The 18,293-nt window shown below is 50.0% G+C and overlaps 18 non-coding genes across 18 annotated transcripts; all 18 read right to left on the bottom strand.

Annotated features, from left to right (window-relative positions):
- Nucleotides 1-1,127: 1,127 nt before the first annotated feature.
- On the bottom strand, nucleotides 1,128-1,209 carry TRNAS-CGA (transfer RNA serine (anticodon CGA)). The gene has a single exon. It is a non-coding gene; the product is annotated as a tRNA-Ser (tRNA).
- A 570-nt stretch (nucleotides 1,210-1,779) lies between these two features.
- On the bottom strand, nucleotides 1,780-1,861 carry TRNAS-UGA (transfer RNA serine (anticodon UGA)). The gene has a single exon. It is a non-coding gene; the product is annotated as a tRNA-Ser (tRNA).
- Nucleotides 1,862-2,083: 222 nt separating this feature from the next.
- TRNAS-AGA (transfer RNA serine (anticodon AGA)) lies at nucleotides 2,084-2,165 on the bottom strand. The gene has a single exon. It is a non-coding gene; the product is annotated as a tRNA-Ser (tRNA).
- A 1,862-nt stretch (nucleotides 2,166-4,027) lies between these two features.
- On the bottom strand, nucleotides 4,028-4,109 carry TRNAS-CGA (transfer RNA serine (anticodon CGA)). Its single transcript has one exon. It is a non-coding gene; the product is annotated as a tRNA-Ser (tRNA).
- A 570-nt stretch (nucleotides 4,110-4,679) lies between these two features.
- Nucleotides 4,680-4,761, bottom strand: TRNAS-UGA (transfer RNA serine (anticodon UGA)). Its single transcript has one exon. It is a non-coding gene; the product is annotated as a tRNA-Ser (tRNA).
- A 222-nt stretch (nucleotides 4,762-4,983) lies between these two features.
- Nucleotides 4,984-5,065, bottom strand: TRNAS-AGA (transfer RNA serine (anticodon AGA)). Its single transcript has one exon. It is a non-coding gene; the product is annotated as a tRNA-Ser (tRNA).
- Nucleotides 5,066-6,927: 1,862 nt separating this feature from the next.
- TRNAS-CGA (transfer RNA serine (anticodon CGA)) lies at nucleotides 6,928-7,009 on the bottom strand. The gene has a single exon. It is a non-coding gene; the product is annotated as a tRNA-Ser (tRNA).
- Nucleotides 7,010-7,579: 570 nt separating this feature from the next.
- On the bottom strand, nucleotides 7,580-7,661 carry TRNAS-UGA (transfer RNA serine (anticodon UGA)). Its single transcript has one exon. It is a non-coding gene; the product is annotated as a tRNA-Ser (tRNA).
- A 222-nt stretch (nucleotides 7,662-7,883) lies between these two features.
- TRNAS-AGA (transfer RNA serine (anticodon AGA)) lies at nucleotides 7,884-7,965 on the bottom strand. The gene has a single exon. It is a non-coding gene; the product is annotated as a tRNA-Ser (tRNA).
- Nucleotides 7,966-9,827: 1,862 nt separating this feature from the next.
- TRNAS-CGA (transfer RNA serine (anticodon CGA)) lies at nucleotides 9,828-9,909 on the bottom strand. The gene has a single exon. It is a non-coding gene; the product is annotated as a tRNA-Ser (tRNA).
- A 570-nt stretch (nucleotides 9,910-10,479) lies between these two features.
- On the bottom strand, nucleotides 10,480-10,561 carry TRNAS-UGA (transfer RNA serine (anticodon UGA)). The gene has a single exon. It is a non-coding gene; the product is annotated as a tRNA-Ser (tRNA).
- Nucleotides 10,562-10,783: 222 nt separating this feature from the next.
- Nucleotides 10,784-10,865, bottom strand: TRNAS-AGA (transfer RNA serine (anticodon AGA)). Its single transcript has one exon. It is a non-coding gene; the product is annotated as a tRNA-Ser (tRNA).
- A 1,862-nt stretch (nucleotides 10,866-12,727) lies between these two features.
- Nucleotides 12,728-12,809, bottom strand: TRNAS-CGA (transfer RNA serine (anticodon CGA)). Its single transcript has one exon. It is a non-coding gene; the product is annotated as a tRNA-Ser (tRNA).
- Nucleotides 12,810-13,379: 570 nt separating this feature from the next.
- Nucleotides 13,380-13,461, bottom strand: TRNAS-UGA (transfer RNA serine (anticodon UGA)). Its single transcript has one exon. It is a non-coding gene; the product is annotated as a tRNA-Ser (tRNA).
- A 221-nt stretch (nucleotides 13,462-13,682) lies between these two features.
- TRNAS-AGA (transfer RNA serine (anticodon AGA)) lies at nucleotides 13,683-13,764 on the bottom strand. Its single transcript has one exon. It is a non-coding gene; the product is annotated as a tRNA-Ser (tRNA).
- A 1,852-nt stretch (nucleotides 13,765-15,616) lies between these two features.
- Nucleotides 15,617-15,698, bottom strand: TRNAS-CGA (transfer RNA serine (anticodon CGA)). The gene has a single exon. It is a non-coding gene; the product is annotated as a tRNA-Ser (tRNA).
- A 570-nt stretch (nucleotides 15,699-16,268) lies between these two features.
- Nucleotides 16,269-16,350, bottom strand: TRNAS-UGA (transfer RNA serine (anticodon UGA)). Its single transcript has one exon. It is a non-coding gene; the product is annotated as a tRNA-Ser (tRNA).
- A 221-nt stretch (nucleotides 16,351-16,571) lies between these two features.
- TRNAS-AGA (transfer RNA serine (anticodon AGA)) lies at nucleotides 16,572-16,653 on the bottom strand. The gene has a single exon. It is a non-coding gene; the product is annotated as a tRNA-Ser (tRNA).
- Between the last annotated feature and the right edge of the window lie 1,640 nt (nucleotides 16,654-18,293).

Below are 18,293 nucleotides of genomic sequence, written 5' to 3'. Positions count from 1 at the left end.
ACAGGCAACCTCACTGGCTCCAGTCATTCCGCTCTGCTCCTTCCTCTTCCTCAGCAATCCTTTGCACTGGCAAGGTGCTTCTCAAAAAACAAATATAGGCACTCCTGCCAATCCACAAGTATTCCGAAGGCTTTGCTGAGGCCCTCTGCAGCCCTTCTTCTTTACAGCACATCAACTGCTGACCTTTGTTTGCCCTAAGGCTTCTGCTTCCATATTGGAGTCATCCCAGGCTTTGGTGATCCCAGCCGTCAGCCCAGCACCTCAGTTGAGCCTTTGAAAGGCTGTCAGGCCCTGCTCCTCTTTCTGTCTTGATATTCTAGCCACATTACTTAATAGGTGAGTGGAGGCGGGCCCAAGAGAGGGTAGTCTCTATGCAAATGAAGTGCTTGGGCATACCTGGGAGTGTCCTTCTGCAAGCCATTCAGCCTCCTGGCTGGTGGCAGGTTTGTTGAGGAGAGCAAGGCCGTGTTGGGCCAGTCCCAAAGCAAAGGCGAGCTCCTTCAGCAGGAGTCCATTTATGCGAGGGACCCTAAGTTACTCAGGCATATATAATAATCACCTTTAGCCCTTATAGAGAGGTTTTGGCCGATCGTGGCCGATCGGGGCCAAAGGGGCGGTGGGGTCAGAAGGCTCAGGGTAAGGGCCTCAGTAGCCTCACCTCTCTTGTTGCCCTAGGTTGCACTGTGGTCTGGGACCTGGCCAAACGCCAATCCTTTTTAACCACACCTGCAGCTCTGCCTAGGCCGAGAAGCAACAGCAGAGAGCTTCCTTCCTGCCCCTTCCTGTGCTTCCCACCAACCTCCTAAATTGACCCCTGTAGAGGAGCTAGATGCCTTGTCCTTCCCAAAAACAATTTATCCAGGCACTCACCCCAGACAGCAGGCTCGAAAAGCACAGGCAAGGCTTCTCTGCAGCTCCCCAAAATAGACAGACACAGTGTCTGAGAAGCTGTAGGCCTGGGCAGCGTACTCCTTGAGAGTTTTCATGCTGGCATTGCACAGTGCATTGTTTCACATTCTTGTCTTTGTTTTACCTGTGCTCTCAACGTTGTTGAATAATACATGCTTATTCCTGGGAAAGGAGGCATCCAAGGAAAAACCTAACACATCATTGTGAAAGAGCACCGACGTAGTCGGCAGGATTTGAACCTGCGCGGGGACACCCCAATGGATTTCGAGTCCATCGCCTTAACCACTCGGCCACGACTACTCACGAGGGGTGGCTGCCACTTAAGCTGAGGTTCTCACTCTCACAGCAGTCTTTTTCTTTCCCTCAGTTCACTCTGCTCCACTGCCTTCCCATCTTTGCCTATCCGTTCTACTGCAAAAAATACACTCGGTCCATACCTGCATACTGACGTGACTCAAAGGCACTATTATAAAGTTCATGTTCCTGGCCAGAGAAAAGCAAAAAGGAGGTTGTAAAAGAATGCAGTTATGACACTTTAGGAAAATAATGACACTGTCAGACGCCCCAATAAGGCTACTTCCTTCATGCATCTGATACCTCAGATGGAACTTACTGGCGAGATGATAACTGAAGTTCTTTCCCAATCTCCTTGGCTATTACTCGACATGTGTCTTCTCGACAGCTGGGGTGCACAAGTGGCAGGAGTGCCAGACAGGTAGTCTCATGCCTTCTCCGGCCACTCTTTTGATCCCATTCCCTGCCCAGTGTTTCGCCTTCCTTAGCTCTATTGAGAGTGATAGCTATATTCGGCCTGCTTGTGCAGATGCCATTTAATATGAAGTATAAAATATCACCAAAGGTGAAGTAGCACGTAGTCGGCAGGATTTGAACCTACGCGGGGAGACCCCAATGGATTTCAAGTCCATCGCCTTAACCACTCGGCCACGACTACTTGCTTAAAGCTATGGTCCATTTTCAACGTAGCTCGTTTCTATTTCTGCTGGCGGTCTAGCCTCTGGACAGAAGCAGTCCTTTTCTAGAGAGGAAGGCCACAATGGCAAAAGTTTGAGCCCTCCCAGGCCGCTGACCCTATTAGTCCTGCTTTTGGAGCCCGCATTTATGCCAGAAGGTATTTCAAAGAATTATGGGAAAATACTGTTCACAAAAGGGACAGCGTAGTTGGCAGGATTCGAACCTGCGCGGGGATACCCCAATGGATTTCTAGTCCATCGCCTTAACCACTCGGCCACAACTACCCACACAAGTGAATCTCAACAGGGCACTTTACCTCCATCCGTAGTCTTTTTTCTTTCCGTTCACTGGACCATTTTCCCTGCTCTCCTATACATCATTCCTATTCCACAGAAGACTTTCTAAAGCGTCTCAAGCTAAAAGCAGGCATGCATGTGAAATTAGCACTCCTTGTATGTTCATGTTTTGAGACGGGGGAAAAAAATCAGGCCGGAAGAGGTGGTAGCTTTAACGTCAGGGAGATGGCAGCCACGATAGGCACCATGGCAAAACTTCTGTCTTGGAGGCCATGAATGGACTCCACAGAGAGACGGGTTGGTCTTTACAGGTATGAAAAGAAGTGCCTCGTCCAATCTAGGGCCTGTGGCTAGGCGTTTCCTGAGCTGAATTCTCCTTGGAGGAGAGTGGGCGTGTTCAGTTTCTCTGCAGACTAGTGCCTGACAGGTGAGGGAGGGGGAGCAGGATGCATTTGGCCTGGGTTCATATCTTTCTTGTGTGGCTTTAATGGTCTTTGCTTCATATTCTGTTTTACTGACTGCTTTGCATAGAGGCTGCTCCCTTGTTCTCCCACGCAGGAGGCCCTGAAGAGGAATCCCAAAAATGTCATCTGACGTAGTCGGCAGGATTTGAACATACTCGTGGAGACGCCAAATGATATCTAGTCCATCGCCTTAACCACTTGGTAACGACTACTTGGCTCTGCAAGCGGTGCCCCTTTCAACATAGCCCTTCATGTCTTCACAGGCAACCTCACTGGCTCCAGTCATTCCGCTCTGCTCCTTCCTCTTCCTCAGCAATCCTTTGCACTGGCAAGGTGCTTCTCAAAAAACAAATATAGGCACTCCTGCCAATCCACAAGTATTCCGAAGGCTTTGCTGAGGCCCTCTGCAGCCCTTCTTCTTTACAGCACATCAACTGCTGACCTTTGTTTGCCCTAAGGCTTCTGCTTCCATATTGGAGTCATCCCAGGCTTTGGTGATCCCAGCCGTCAGCCCAGCACCTCAGTTGAGCCTTTGAAAGGCTGTCAGGCCCTGCTCCTCTTTCTGTCTTGATATTCTAGCCACATTACTTAATAGGTGAGTGGAGGCGGGCCCAAGAGAGGGTAGTCTCTATGCAAATGAAGTGCTTGGGCATACCTGGGAGTGTCCTTCTGCAAGCCATTCAGCCTCCTGGCTGGTGGCAGGTTTGTTGAGGAGAGCAAGGCCGTGTTGGGCCAGTCCCAAAGCAAAGGCGAGCTCCTTCAGCAGGAGTCCATTTATGCGAGGGACCCTAAGTTACTCAGGCATATATAATAATCACCTTTAGCCCTTATAGAGAGGTTTTGGCCGATCGTGGCCGATCGGGGCCAAAGGGGCGGTGGGGTCAGAAGGCTCAGGGTAAGGGCCTCAGTAGCCTCACCTCTCTTGTTGCCCTAGGTTGCACTGTGGTCTGGGACCTGGCCAAACGCCAATCCTTTTTAACCACACCTGCAGCTCTGCCTAGGCCGAGAAGCAACAGCAGAGAGCTTCCTTCCTGCCCCTTCCTGTGCTTCCCACCAACCTCCTAAATTGACCCCTGTAGAGGAGCTAGCTGCCTTGTCCTTCCCAACAACAATTTATCCAGGCACTCACCCCAGACAGCAGGCTCGAAAAGCACAGGCAAGGCTTCTCTGCAGCTCCCCAAAATAGACAGATACAGTGTCTGAGAAGCTGTAGGCCTGGGCAGCGTACTCCTTGAGAGTTTTCATGCTGGCATTGCACAGTGCATTGTTTCACATTCTTGTCTTTGTTTTACCTGTGCTCTCAACGTTGTTGAATAATACATGCTTATTCCTGGGAAAGGAGGCATCCAAGGAAAAACCTAACACATCATTGTGAAAGAGCACCGACGCAGTCGGCAGGATTTGAACCTGCGCGGGGACACCCCAATGGATTTCGAGTCCATCGCCTTAACCACTCGGCCACGACTACTCACGAGGGGTGGCTGCCACTTAAGCTGAGGTTCTCACTCTCACAGCAGTCTTTTTCTTTCCCTCAGTTCACTCTGCTCCACTGCCTTCCCATCTTTGCCTATCCGTTCTACTGCAAAAAATACACTCGGTCCATACCTGCATACTGACGTGACTCAAAGGCACTATTATAAAGTTCATGTTCCTGGCCAGAGAAAAGCAAAAAGGAGGTTGTAAAAGAATGCAGTTATGACACTTTAGGAAAATAATGACACTGTCAGACGCCCCAATAAGGCTACTTCCTTCATGCATCTGATACCTCAGATGGAACTTACTGGCGAGATGATAACTGAAGTTCTTTCCCAATCTCCTTGGCTATTACTCGACATGTGTCTTCTCGACAGCTGGGGTGCACAAGTGGCAGGAGTGCCAGACAGGTAGTCTCATGCCTTCTCCGGCCACTCTTTTGATCCCATTCCCTGCCCAGTGTTTCGCCTTCCTTAGCTCTATTGAGAGTGATAGCTATATTCGGCCTGCTTGTGCAGATGCCATTTAATATGAAGTATAAAATATCACCAAAGGTGAAGTAGCACGTAGTCGGCAGGATTTGAACCTACGCGGGGAGACCCCAATGGATTTCAAGTCCATCGCCTTAACCACTCGGCCACGACTACTTGCTTAAAGCTATGGTCCATTTTCAACGTAGCTCGTTTCTATTTCTGCTGGCGGTCTAGCCTCTGGACAGAAGCAGTCCTTTTCTAGAGAGGAAGGCCACAATGGCAAAAGTTTGAGCCCTCCCAGGCCGCTGACCCTATTAGTCCTGCTTTTGGAGCCCGCATTTATGCCAGAAGGTATTTCAAAGAATTATGGGAAAATACTGTTCACAAAAGGGACAGCGTAGTTGGCAGGATTCGAACCTGCGCGGGGATACCCCAATGGATTTCTAGTCCATCGCCTTAACCACTCGGCCACAACTACCCACACAAGTGAATCTCAACAGGGCACTTTACCTCCATCCGTAGTCTTTTTTCTTTCCGTTCACTGGACCATTTTCCCTGCTCTCCTATACATCATTCCTATTCCACAGAAGACTTTCTAAAGCGTCTCAAGCTAAAAGCAGGCATGCATGTGAAATTAGCACTCCTTGTATGTTCATGTTTTGAGACGGGGGAAAAAAATCAGGCCGGAAGAGGTGGTAGCTTTAACGTCAGGGAGATGGCAGCCACGATAGGCACCATGGCAAAACTTCTGTCTTGGAGGCCATGAATGGACTCCACAGAGAGACGGGTTGGTCTTTACAGGTATGAAAAGAAGTGCCTCGTCCAATCTAGGGCCTGTGGCTAGGCGTTTCCTGAGCTGAATTCTCCTTGGAGGAGAGTGGGCGTGTTCAGTTTCTCTGCAGACTAGTGCCTGACAGGTGAGGGAGGGGGAGCAGGATGCATTTGGCCTGGGTTCATATCTTTCTTGTGTGGCTTTAATGGTCTTTGCTTCATATTCTGTTTTACTGACTGCTTTGCATAGAGGCTGCTCCCTTGTTCTCCCACGCAGGAGGCCCTGAAGAGGAATCCCAAAAATGTCATCTGACGTAGTCGGCAGGATTTGAACATACTCGTGGAGACGCCAAATGATATCTAGTCCATCGCCTTAACCACTTGGTAACGACTACTTGGCTCTGCAAGCGGTGCCCCTTTCAACATAGCCCTTCATGTCTTCACAGGCAACCTCACTGGCTCCAGTCATTCCGCTCTGCTCCTTCCTCTTCCTCAGCAATCCTTTGCACTGGCAAGGTGCTTCTCAAAAAACAAATATAGGCACTCCTGCCAATCCACAAGTATTCCGAAGGCTTTGCTGAGGCCCTCTGCAGCCCTTCTTCTTTACAGCACATCAACTGCTGACCTTTGTTTGCCCTAAGGCTTCTGCTTCCATATTGGAGTCATCCCAGGCTTTGGTGATCCCAGCCGTCAGCCCAGCACCTCAGTTGAGCCTTTGAAAGGCTGTCAGGCCCTGCTCCTCTTTCTGTCTTGATATTCTAGCCACATTACTTAATAGGTGAGTGGAGGCGGGCCCAAGAGAGGGTAGTCTCTATGCAAATGAAGTGCTTGGGCATACCTGGGAGTGTCCTTCTGCAAGCCATTCAGCCTCCTGGCTGGTGGCAGGTTTGTTGAGGAGAGCAAGGCCGTGTTGGGCCAGTCCCAAAGCAAAGGCGAGCTCCTTCAGCAGGAGTCCATTTATGCGAGGGACCCTAAGTTACTCAGGCATATATAATAATCACCTTTAGCCCTTATAGAGAGGTTTTGGCCGATCGTGGCCGATCGGGGCCAAAGGGGCGGTGGGGTCAGAAGGCTCAGGGTAAGGGCCTCAGTAGCCTCACCTCTCTTGTTGCCCTAGGTTGCACTGTGGTCTGGGACCTGGCCAAACGCCAATCCTTTTTAACCACACCTGCAGCTCTGCCTAGGCCGAGAAGCAACAGCAGAGAGCTTCCTTCCTGCCCCTTCCTGTGCTTCCCACCAACCTCCTAAATTGACCCCTGTAGAGGAGCTAGCTGCCTTGTCCTTCCCAACAACAATTTATCCAGGCACTCACCCCAGACAGCAGGCTCGAAAAGCACAGGCAAGGCTTCTCTGCAGCTCCCCAAAATAGACAGATACAGTGTCTGAGAAGCTGTAGGCCTGGGCAGCGTACTCCTTGAGAGTTTTCATGCTGGCATTGCACAGTGCATTGTTTCACATTCTTGTCTTTGTTTTACCTGTGCTCTCAACGTTGTTGAATAATACATGCTTATTCCTGGGAAAGGAGGCATCCAAGGAAAAACCTAACACATCATTGTGAAAGAGCACCGACGCAGTCGGCAGGATTTGAACCTGCGCGGGGACACCCCAATGGATTTCGAGTCCATCGCCTTAACCACTCGGCCACGACTACTCACGAGGGGTGGCTGCCACTTAAGCTGAGGTTCTCACTCTCACAGCAGTCTTTTTCTTTCCCTCAGTTCACTCTGCTCCACTGCCTTCCCATCTTTGCCTATCCGTTCTACTGCAAAAAATACACTCGGTCCATACCTGCATACTGACGTGACTCAAAGGCACTATTATAAAGTTCATGTTCCTGGCCAGAGAAAAGCAAAAAGGAGGTTGTAAAAGAATGCAGTTATGACACTTTAGGAAAATAATGACACTGTCAGACGCCCCAATAAGGCTACTTCCTTCATGCATCTGATACCTCAGATGGAACTTACTGGCGAGATGATAACTGAAGTTCTTTCCCAATCTCCTTGGCTATTACTCGACATGTGTCTTCTCGACAGCTGGGGTGCACAAGTGGCAGGAGTGCCAGACAGGTAGTCTCATGCCTTCTCCGGCCACTCTTTTGATCCCATTCCCTGCCCAGTGTTTCGCCTTCCTTAGCTCTATTGAGAGTGATAGCTATATTCGGCCTGCTTGTGCAGATGCCATTTAATATGAAGTATAAAATATCACCAAAGGTGAAGTAGCACGTAGTCGGCAGGATTTGAACCTACGCGGGGAGACCCCAATGGATTTCAAGTCCATCGCCTTAACCACTCGGCCACGACTACTTGCTTAAAGCTATGGTCCATTTTCAACGTAGCTCGTTTCTATTTCTGCTGGCGGTCTAGCCTCTGGACAGAAGCAGTCCTTTTCTAGAGAGGAAGGCCACAATGGCAAAAGTTTGAGCCCTCCCAGGCCGCTGACCCTATTAGTCCTGCTTTTGGAGCCCGCATTTATGCCAGAAGGTATTTCAAAGAATTATGGGAAAATACTGTTCACAAAAGGGACAGCGTAGTTGGCAGGATTCGAACCTGCGCGGGGATACCCCAATGGATTTCTAGTCCATCGCCTTAACCACTCGGCCACAACTACCCACACAAGTGAATCTCAACAGGGCACTTTACCTCCATCCGTAGTCTTTTTTCTTTCCGTTCACTGGACCATTTTCCCTGCTCTCCTATACATCATTCCTATTCCACAGAAGACTTTCTAAAGCGTCTCAAGCTAAAAGCAGGCATGCATGTGAAATTAGCACTCCTTGTATGTTCATGTTTTGAGACGGGGGAAAAAAATCAGGCCGGAAGAGGTGGTAGCTTTAACGTCAGGGAGATGGCAGCCACGATAGGCACCATGGCAAAACTTCTGTCTTGGAGGCCATGAATGGACTCCACAGAGAGACGGGTTGGTCTTTACAGGTATGAAAAGAAGTGCCTCGTCCAATCTAGGGCCTGTGGCTAGGCGTTTCCTGAGCTGAATTCTCCTTGGAGGAGAGTGGGCGTGTTCAGTTTCTCTGCAGACTAGTGCCTGACAGGTGAGGGAGGGGGAGCAGGATGCATTTGGCCTGGGTTCATATCTTTCTTGTGTGGCTTTAATGGTCTTTGCTTCATATTCTGTTTTACTGACTGCTTTGCATAGAGGCTGCTCCCTTGTTCTCCCACGCAGGAGGCCCTGAAGAGGAATCCCAAAAATGTCATCTGACGTAGTCGGCAGGATTTGAACATACTCGTGGAGACGCCAAATGATATCTAGTCCATCGCCTTAACCACTTGGTAACGACTACTTGGCTCTGCAAGCGGTGCCCCTTTCAACATAGCCCTTCATGTCTTCACAGGCAACCTCACTGGCTCCAGTCATTCCGCTCTGCTCCTTCCTCTTCCTCAGCAATCCTTTGCACTGGCAAGGTGCTTCTCAAAAAACAAATATAGGCACTCCTGCCAATCCACAAGTATTCCGAAGGCTTTGCTGAGGCCCTCTGCAGCCCTTCTTCTTTACAGCACATCAACTGCTGACCTTTGTTTGCCCTAAGGCTTCTGCTTCCATATTGGAGTCATCCCAGGCTTTGGTGATCCCAGCCGTCAGCCCAGCACCTCAGTTGAGCCTTTGAAAGGCTGTCAGGCCCTGCTCCTCTTTCTGTCTTGATATTCTAGCCACATTACTTAATAGGTGAGTGGAGGCGGGCCCAAGAGAGGGTAGTCTCTATGCAAATGAAGTGCTTGGGCATACCTGGGAGTGTCCTTCTGCAAGCCATTCAGCCTCCTGGCTGGTGGCAGGTTTGTTGAGGAGAGCAAGGCCGTGTTGGGCCAGTCCCAAAGCAAAGGCGAGCTCCTTCAGCAGGAGTCCATTTATGCGAGGGACCCTAAGTTACTCAGGCATATATAATAATCACCTTTAGCCCTTATAGAGAGGTTTTGGCCGATCGTGGCCGATCGGGGCCAAAGGGGCGGTGGGGTCAGAAGGCTCAGGGTAAGGGCCTCAGTAGCCTCACCTCTCTTGTTGCCCTAGGTTGCACTGTGGTCTGGGACCTGGCCAAACGCCAATCCTTTTTAACCACACCTGCAGCTCTGCCTAGGCCGAGAAGCAACAGCAGAGAGCTTCCTTCCTGCCCCTTCCTGTGCTTCCCACCAACCTCCTAAATTGACCCCTGTAGAGGAGCTAGCTGCCTTGTCCTTCCCAACAACAATTTATCCAGGCACTCACCCCAGACAGCAGGCTCGAAAAGCACAGGCAAGGCTTCTCTGCAGCTCCCCAAAATAGACAGACACAGTGTCTGAGAAGCTGTAGGCCTGGGCAGCGTACTCCTTGAGAGTTTTCATGCTGGCATTGCACAGTGCATTGTTTCACATTCTTGTCTTTGTTTTACCTGTGCTCTCAACGTTGTTGAATAATACATGCTTATTCCTGGGAAAGGAGGCATCCAAGGAAAAACCTAACACATCATTGTGAAAGAGCACCGACGTAGTCGGCAGGATTTGAACCTGCGCGGGGACACCCCAATGGATTTCGAGTCCATCGCCTTAACCACTCGGCCACGACTACTCACGAGGGGTGGCTGCCACTTAAGCTGAGGTTCTCACTCTCACAGCAGTCTTTTTCTTTCCCTCAGTTCACTCTGCTCCACTGCCTTCCCATCTTTGCCTATCCGTTCTACTGCAAAAAATACACTCGGTCCATACCTGCATACTGACGTGACTCAAAGGCACTATTATAAAGTTCATGTTCCTGGCCAGAGAAAAGCAAAAAGGAGGTTGTAAAAGAATGCAGTTATGACACTTTAGGAAAATAATGACACTGTCAGACGCCCCAATAAGGCTACTTCCTTCATGCATCTGATACCTCAGATGGAACTTACTGGCGAGATGATAACTGAAGTTCTTTCCCAATCTCCTTGGCTATTACTCGACATGTGTCTTCTCGACAGCTGGGGTGCACAAGTGGCAGGAGTGCCAGACAGGTAGTCTCATGCCTTCTCCGGCCACTCTTTTGATCCCATTCCCTGCCCAGTGTTTCGCCTTCCTTAGCTCTATTGAGAGTGATAGCTATATTCGGCCTGCTTGTGCAGATGCCATTTAATATGAAGTATAAAATATCACCAAAGGTGAAGTAGCACGTAGTCGGCAGGATTTGAACCTACGCGGGGAGACCCCAATGGATTTCAAGTCCATCGCCTTAACCACTCGGCCACGACTACTTGCTTAAAGCTATGGTCCATTTTCAACGTAGCTCGTTTCTATTTCTGCTGGCGGTCTAGCCTCTGGACAGAAGCAGTCCTTTTCTAGAGAGGAAGGCCACAATGGCAAAAGTTTGAGCCCTCCCAGGCCGCTGACCCTATTAGTCCTGCTTTTGGAGCCCGCATTTATGCCAGAAGGTATTTCAAAGAATTATGGGAAAATACTGTTCACAAAAGGGACAGCGTAGTTGGCAGGATTCGAACCTGCGCGGGGATACCCCAATGGATTTCTAGTCCATCGCCTTAACCACTCGGCCACAACTACCCACACAAGTGAATCTCAACAGGGCACTTTACCTCCATCCGTAGTCTTTTTTCTTTCCGTTCACTGGACCATTTTCCCTGCTCTCCTATACATCATTCCTATTCCACAGAAGACTTTCTAAAGCGTCTCAAGCTAAAAGCAGGCATGCATGTGAAATTAGCACTCCTTGTATGTTCATGTTTTGAGACGGGGGAAAAAAATCAGGCCGGAAGAGGTGGTAGCTTTAACGTCAGGGAGATGGCAGCCACGATAGGCACCATGGCAAAACTTCTGTCTTGGAGGCCATGAATGGACTCCACAGAGAGACGGGTTGGTCTTTACAGGTATGAAAAGAAGTGCCTCGTCCAATCTAGGGCCTGTGGCTAGGCGTTTCCTGAGCTGAATTCTCCTTGGAGGAGAGTGGGCGTGTTCAGTTTCTCTGCAGACTAGTGCCTGACAGGTGAGGGAGGGGGAGCAGGATGCATTTGGCCTGGGTTCATATCTTTCTTCTGTGGCTTTAATGGTCTTTGCTTCATATTCTGTTTTACTGACTGCTTTGCATAGAGGCTGCTCCCTTGTTCTCCCACGCAGGAGGCCCTGAAGAGGAATCCCAAAAATGTCATCTGACGTAGTCGGCAGGATTTGAACATACTCGTGGAGACGCCAAATGATATCTAGTCCATCGCCTTAACCACTTGGTAACGACTACTTGGCTCTGCAAGCGGTGCCCCTTTCAACATAGCCCTTCATGTCTTCACAGGCAACCTCACTGGCTCCAGTCATTCCGCTCTGCTCCTTCCTCTTCCTCAGCAATCCTTTGCACTGGCAAGGTGCTTCTCAAAAAACAAATATAGGCACTCCTGCCAATCCACAAGTATTCCGAAGGCTTTGCTGAGGCCCTCTGCAGCCCTTCTTCTTTACAGCACATCAACTGCTGACCTTTGTTTGCCCTAAGGCTTCTGCTTCCATATTGGAGTCATCCCAGGCTTTGGTGATCCCAGCCGTCAGCCCAGCACCTCAGTTGAGCCTTTGAAAGGCTGTCAGGCCCTGCTCCTCTTTCTGTCTTGATATTCTAGCCACATTACTTAATAGGTGAGTGGAGGCGGGCCCAAGAGAGGGTAGTCTCTATGCAAATGAAGTGCTTGGGCATACCTGGGAGTGTCCTTCTGCAAGCCATTCAGCCTCCTGGCTGGTGGCAGGTTTGTTGAGGAGAGCAAGGCCGTGTTGGGCCAGTCCCAAAGCAAAGGCGAGCTCCTTCAGCAGGAGTCCATTTATGCGAGGGACCCTAAGTTACTCAGGCATATATAATAATCACCTTTAGCCCTTATAGAGAGGTTTTGGCCGATCGTGGCCGATCGGGGCCAAAGGGGCGGTGGGGTCAGAAGGCTCAGGGTAAGGGCCTCAGTAGCCTCACCTCTCTTGTTGCCCTAGGTTGCACTGTGGTCTGGGACCTGGCCAAACGCCAATCCTTTTTAACCACACCTGCAGCTCTGCCTAGGCCGAGAAGCAACAGCAGAGAGCTTCCTTCCTGCCCCTTCCTGTGCTTCCCACCAACCTCCTAAATTGACCCCTGTAGAGGAGCTAGCTGCCTTGTCCTTCCCAACAACAATTTATCCAGGCACTCACCCCAGACAGCAGGCTCGAAAAGCACAGGCAAGGCTTCTCTGCAGCTCCCCAAAATAGACAGATACAGTGTCTGAGAAGCTGTAGGCCTGGGCAGCGTACTCCTTGAGAGTTTTCATGCTGGCATTGCACAGTGCATTGTTTCACATTCTTGTCTTTGTTTTACCTGTGCTCTCAACGTTGTTGAATAATACATGCTTATTCCTGGGAAAGGAGGCATCCAAGGAAAAACCTAACACATCATTGTGAAAGAGCACCGACGTAGTCGGCAGGATTTGAACCTGCGCGGGGACACCCCAATGGATTTCGAGTCCATCGCCTTAACCACTCGGCCACGACTACTCACGAGGGGTGGCTGCCACTTAAGCTGAGGTTCTCACTCTCACAGCAGTCTTTTTCTTTCCCTCAGTTCACTCTGCTCCACTGCCTTCCCATCTTTGCCTATCCGTTCTACTGCAAAAAATACACTCGGTCCATACCTGCATACTGACGTGACTCAAAGGCACTATTATAAAGTTCATGTTCCTGGCCAGAGAAAAGCAAAAAGGAGGTTGTAAAAGAATGCAGTTATGACACTTTAGGAAAATAATGACACTGTCAGACGCCCCAATAAGGCTACTTCCTTCATGCATCTGATACCTCAGATGGAACTTACTGGCGAGATGATAACTGAAGTTCTTTCCCAATCTCCTTGGCTATTACTCGACATGTGTCTTCTCGACAGCTGGGGTGCACAAGTGGCAGGAGTGCCAGACAGGTAGTCTCATGCCTTCTCCGGCCACTCTTTTGATCCCATTCCCTGCCCAGTGTTTCGCCTTCCTTAGCTCTATTGAGAGTGATAGCTATATTCGGCCTGCTTGTGCAGATGCCATTTAATATGAAGTATAAAATATCACCAAAGGTGAAGTAGCACGTAGTCGGCAGGATTTGAACCTACGCGGGGAGACCCCAATGGATTTCAAGTCCATCGCCTTAACCACTCGGCCACGACTACTTGCTTAAAGCTATGGTCCATTTTCAACGTAGCTCGTTTCTATTTCTGCTGGCGGTCTAGCCTCTGGACAGAAGCAGTCCTTTTCTAGAGAGGAAGGCCTCAATGGCAAAAGTTTGAGCCCTCCCAGGCCGCTGACCCTATTAGTCCTGCTTTTGGAGCCCGCATTTATGCCAGTAGGTATTTCAAAGAATTATGGGAAAATACTGTTCACAAAGGGACAGCGTAGTTGGCAGGATTCGAACCTGCGCGGGGATACCCCAATGGATTTCTAGTCCATCGCCTTAACCACTCGGCCACAACTACCCACACAAGTGAATCTCAACAGGGCACTTTACCTCCATCCGTAGTCTTTTTTCTTTCCGTTCACTGGACCATTTTCCCTGCTCTCCTATACATCATTCCTATTCCACAGAAGACTTTCTAAAGCGTCTCAAGCTAAAAGCAGGCATGCATGTGAAATTAGCACTCCTTGTATGTTCATGTTTTGAGACGGGGGAAAAAAATCAGGCCGGAAGAGGTGGTAGCTTTAACGTCAGGGAGATGGCAGCCACGATAGGCACCATGGCAAAACTTCTGTCTTGGAGGCCATGAATGGACTCCACAGAGAGACGGGTTGGTCTTTACAGGTATGAAAAGAAGTGCCTCGTCCAATCTAGGGCCTGTGGCTAGGCGTTTCCTGAGCTGAATTCTCCTTGGAGGAGAGTGGGCGTGTTCAGTTTCTCTGCAGACTAGTGCCTGACAGGTGAGGGAGGGGGAGCAGGATGCATTTGGCCTGGGTTCATATCTTTCTTCTGTGGCTTTAATGGTCTTTGCTTCATATTCTGTTTTACTGACTGCTTTGCATAGAGGCTGCTCCCTTGTTCTCCCACGCAGGAGGCCCTGAAGAGGAATCCCAAAAATGTCATCTGACGTAGTCGGCAGGATTTGAACATACTCGTGGAGACGCCAAATGATATCTAGTCCATCGCCTTAACCACTTGGTAACGACTACTTGGCTCTGCAAGCGGTGCCCCTTTCAACATAGCCCTTCATGTCTTCACAGGCAACCTCACTGGCTCCAGTCATTCCGCTCTGCTCCTTCCTCTTCCTCAGCAATCCTTTGCACTGGCAAGGTGCTTCTCAAAAAACAAATATAGGCACTCCTGCCAATCCACAAGTATTCCGAAGGCTTTGCTGAGGCCCTCTGCAGCCCTTCTTCTTTACAGCACATCAACTGCTGACCTTTGTTTGCCCTAAGGCTTCTGCTTCCATATTGGAGTCATCCCAGGCTTTGGTGATCCCAGCCGTCAGCCCAGCACCTCAGTTGAGCCTTTGAAAGGCTGTCAGGCCCTGCTCCTCTTTCTGTCTTGATATTCTAGCCACATTACTTAATAGGTGAGTGGAGGCGGGCCCAAGAGAGGGTAGTCTCTATGCAAATGAAGTGCTTGGGCATACCTGGGAGTGTCCTTCTGCAAGCCATTCAGCCTCCTGGCTGGTGGCAGGTTTGTTGAGGAGAGCAAGGCCGTGTTGGGCCAGTCCCAAAGCAAAGGCGAGCTCCTTCAGCAGGAGTCCATTTATGCGAGGGACCCTAAGTTACTCAGGCATATATAATAATCACCTTTAGCCCTTATAGAGAGGTTTTGGCCGATCGGGGCCAAAGGGGCGGTGGGGTCAGAAGGCTCAGGGTAAGGGCCTCAGTAGCCTCACCTCTCTTGTTGCCCTAGGTTGCACTGTGGTCTGGGACCTGGCCAAACGCCAATCCTTTTTAACCACACCTGCAGCTCTGCCTAGGCCGAGAAGCAACAGCAGAGAGCTTCCTTCCTGCCCCTTCCTGTGCTTCCCACCAACCTCCTAAATTGACCCCTGTAGAGGAGCTAGCTGCCTTGTCCTTCCCAACAACAATTTATCCAGGCACTCACCCCAGACAGCAGGCTCGAAAAGCACAGGCAAGGCTTCTCTGCAGCTCCCCAAAATAGACAGATACAGTGTCTGAGAAGCTGTAGGCCTGGGCAGCGTACTCCTTGAGAGTTTTCATGCTGGCATTGCACAGTGCATTGTTTCACATTCTTGTCTTTGTTTTACCTGTGCTCTCAACGTTGTTGAATAATACATGCTTATTCCTGGGAAAGGAGGCATCCAAGGAAAAACCTAACACATCATTGTGAAAGAGCACCGACGTAGTCGGCAGGATTTGAACCTGCGCGGGGACACCCCAATGGATTTCGAGTCCATCGCCTTAACCACTCGGCCACGACTACTCACGAGGGGTGGCTGCCACTTAAGCTGAGGTTCTCACTCTCACAGCAGTCTTTTTCTTTCCCTCAGTTCACTCTGCTCCACTGCCTTCCCATCTTTGCCTATCCGTTCTACTGCAAAAAATACACTCGGTCCATACCTGCATACTGACGTGACTCAAAGGCACTATTATAAAGTTCATGTTCCTGGCCAGAGAAAAGCAAAAAGGAGGTTGTAAAAGAATGCAGTTATGACACTTTAGGAAAATAATGACACTGTCAGACGCCCCAATAAGGCTACTTCCTTCATGCATCTGATACCTCAGATGGAACTTACTGGCGAGATGATAACTGAAGTTCTTTCCCAATCTCCTTGGCTATTACTCGACATGTGTCTTCTCGACAGCTGGGGTGCACAAGTGGCAGGAGTGCCAGACAGGTAGTCTCATGCCTTCTCCGGCCACTCTTTTGATCCCATTCCCTGCCCAGTGTTTCGCCTTCCTTAGCTCTATTGAGAGTGATAGCTATATTCGGCCTGCTTGTGCAGATGCCATTTAATATGAAGTATAAAATATCACCAAAGGTGAAGTAGCACGTAGTCGGCAGGATTTGAACCTACGCGGGGAGACCCCAATGGATTTCAAGTCCATCGCCTTAACCACTCGGCCACGACTACTTGCTTAAAGCTATGGTCCATTTTCAACGTAGCTCGTTTCTATTTCTGCTGGCGGTCTAGCCTCTGGACAGAAGCAGTCCTTTTCTAGAGAGGAAGGCCACAATGGCAAAAGTTTGAGCCCTCCCAGGCCGCTGACCCTATTAGTCCTGCTTTTGGAGCCCGCATTTATGCCAGTAGGTATTTCAAAGAATTATGGGAAAATACTGTTCACAAAGGGACAGCGTAGTTGGCAGGATTCGAACCTGCGCGGGGATACCCCAATGGATTTCTAGTCCATCGCCTTAACCACTCGGCCACAACTACCCACACAAGTGAATCTCAACAGGGCACTTTACCTCCATCCGTAGTCTTTTTTCTTTCCGTTCACTGGACCATTTTCCCTGCTCTCCTATACATCATTCCTATTCCACAGAAGACTTTCTAAAGCGTCTCAAGCTAAAAGCAGGCATGCATGTGAAATTAGCACTCCTTGTATGTTCATGTTTTGAGACGGGGGAAAAAAATCAGGCCGGAAGAGGTGGTAGCTTTAACGTCAGGGAGATGGCAGCCACGATAGGCACCATGGCAAAACTTCTGTCTTGGAGGCCATGAATGGACTCCACAGAGAGACGGGTTGGTCTTTACAGGTATGAAAAGAAGTGCCTCGTCCAATCTAGGGCCTGTGGCTAGGCGTTTCCTGAGCTGAATTCTCCTTGGAGGAGAGTGGGCGTGTTCAGTTTCTCTGCAGACTAGTGCCTGACAGGTGAGGGAGGGGGAGCAGGATGCATTTGGCCTGGGTTCATATCTTTCTTCTGTGGCTTTAATGGTCTTTGCTTCATATTCTGTTTTACTGACTGCTTTGCATAGAGGCTGCTCCCTTGTTCTCCCACGCAGGAGGCCCTGAAGAGGAATCCCAAAAATGTCATCTGACGTAGTCGGCAGGATTTGAACATACTCGTGGAGACGCCAAATGATATCTAGTCCATCGCCTTAACCACTTGGTAACGACTACTTGGCTCTGCAAGCGGTGCCCCTTTCAACATAGCCCTTCATGTCTTCACAGGCAACCTCACTGGCTCCAGTCATTCCGCTCTGCTCCTTCCTCTTCCTCAGCAATCCTTTGCACTGGCAAGGTGCTTCTCAAAAAACAAATATAGGCACTCCTGCCAATCCACAAGTATTCCGAAGGCTTTGCTGAGGCCCTCTGCAGCCCTTCTTCTTTACAGCACATCAACTGCTGACCTTTGTTTGCCCTAAGGCTTCTGCTTCCATATTGGAGTCATCCCAGGCTTTGGTGATCCCAGCCGTCAGCCCAGCACCTCAGTTGAGCCTTTGAAAGGCTGTCAGGCCCTGCTCCTCTTTCTGTCTTGATATTCTAGCCACATTACTTAATAGGTGAGTGGAGGCGGGCCCAAGAGAGGGTAGTCTCTATGCAAATGAAGTGCTTGGGCATACCTGGGAGTGTCCTTCTGCAAGCCATTCAGCCTCCTGGCTGGTGGCAGGTTTGTTGAGGAGAGCAAGGCCGTGTTGGGCCAGTCCCAAAGCAAAGGCGAGCTCCTTCAGCAGGAGTCCATTTATGCGAGGGACCCTAAGTTACTCAGGCATATATAATAATCACCTTTAGCCCTTATAGAGAGGTTTTGGCCGATCGTGGCCGATCGGGGCCAAAGGGGCGGTGGGGTCAGAAGGCTCAGGGTAAGGGCCTCAGTAGCCTCACCTCTCTTGTTGCCCTAGGTTGCACTGTGGTCTGGGACCTGGCCAAACGCCAATCCTTTTTAACCACACCTGCAGCTCTGCCTAGGCCGAGAAGCAACAGCAGAGAGCTTCCTTCCTGCCCCTTCCTGTGCTTCCCACCAACCTCCTAAATTGACCCCTGTAGAGGAGCTAGATGCCTTGTCCTTCCCAAAAACAATTTATCCAGGCACTCACCCCAGACAGCAGGCTCGAAAAGCACAGGCAAGGCT

The sequence above is a fragment of the Pleurodeles waltl genome, unplaced genomic scaffold (assembly GCF_031143425.1).
Source record: "Pleurodeles waltl isolate 20211129_DDA unplaced genomic scaffold, aPleWal1.hap1.20221129 scaffold_320, whole genome shotgun sequence".
In the NCBI taxonomy this organism is placed as follows: Eukaryota; Metazoa; Chordata; class Amphibia; order Caudata; family Salamandridae; genus Pleurodeles; species Pleurodeles waltl.
This window is presented reverse-complemented; position numbering and strand designations above follow the sequence as displayed.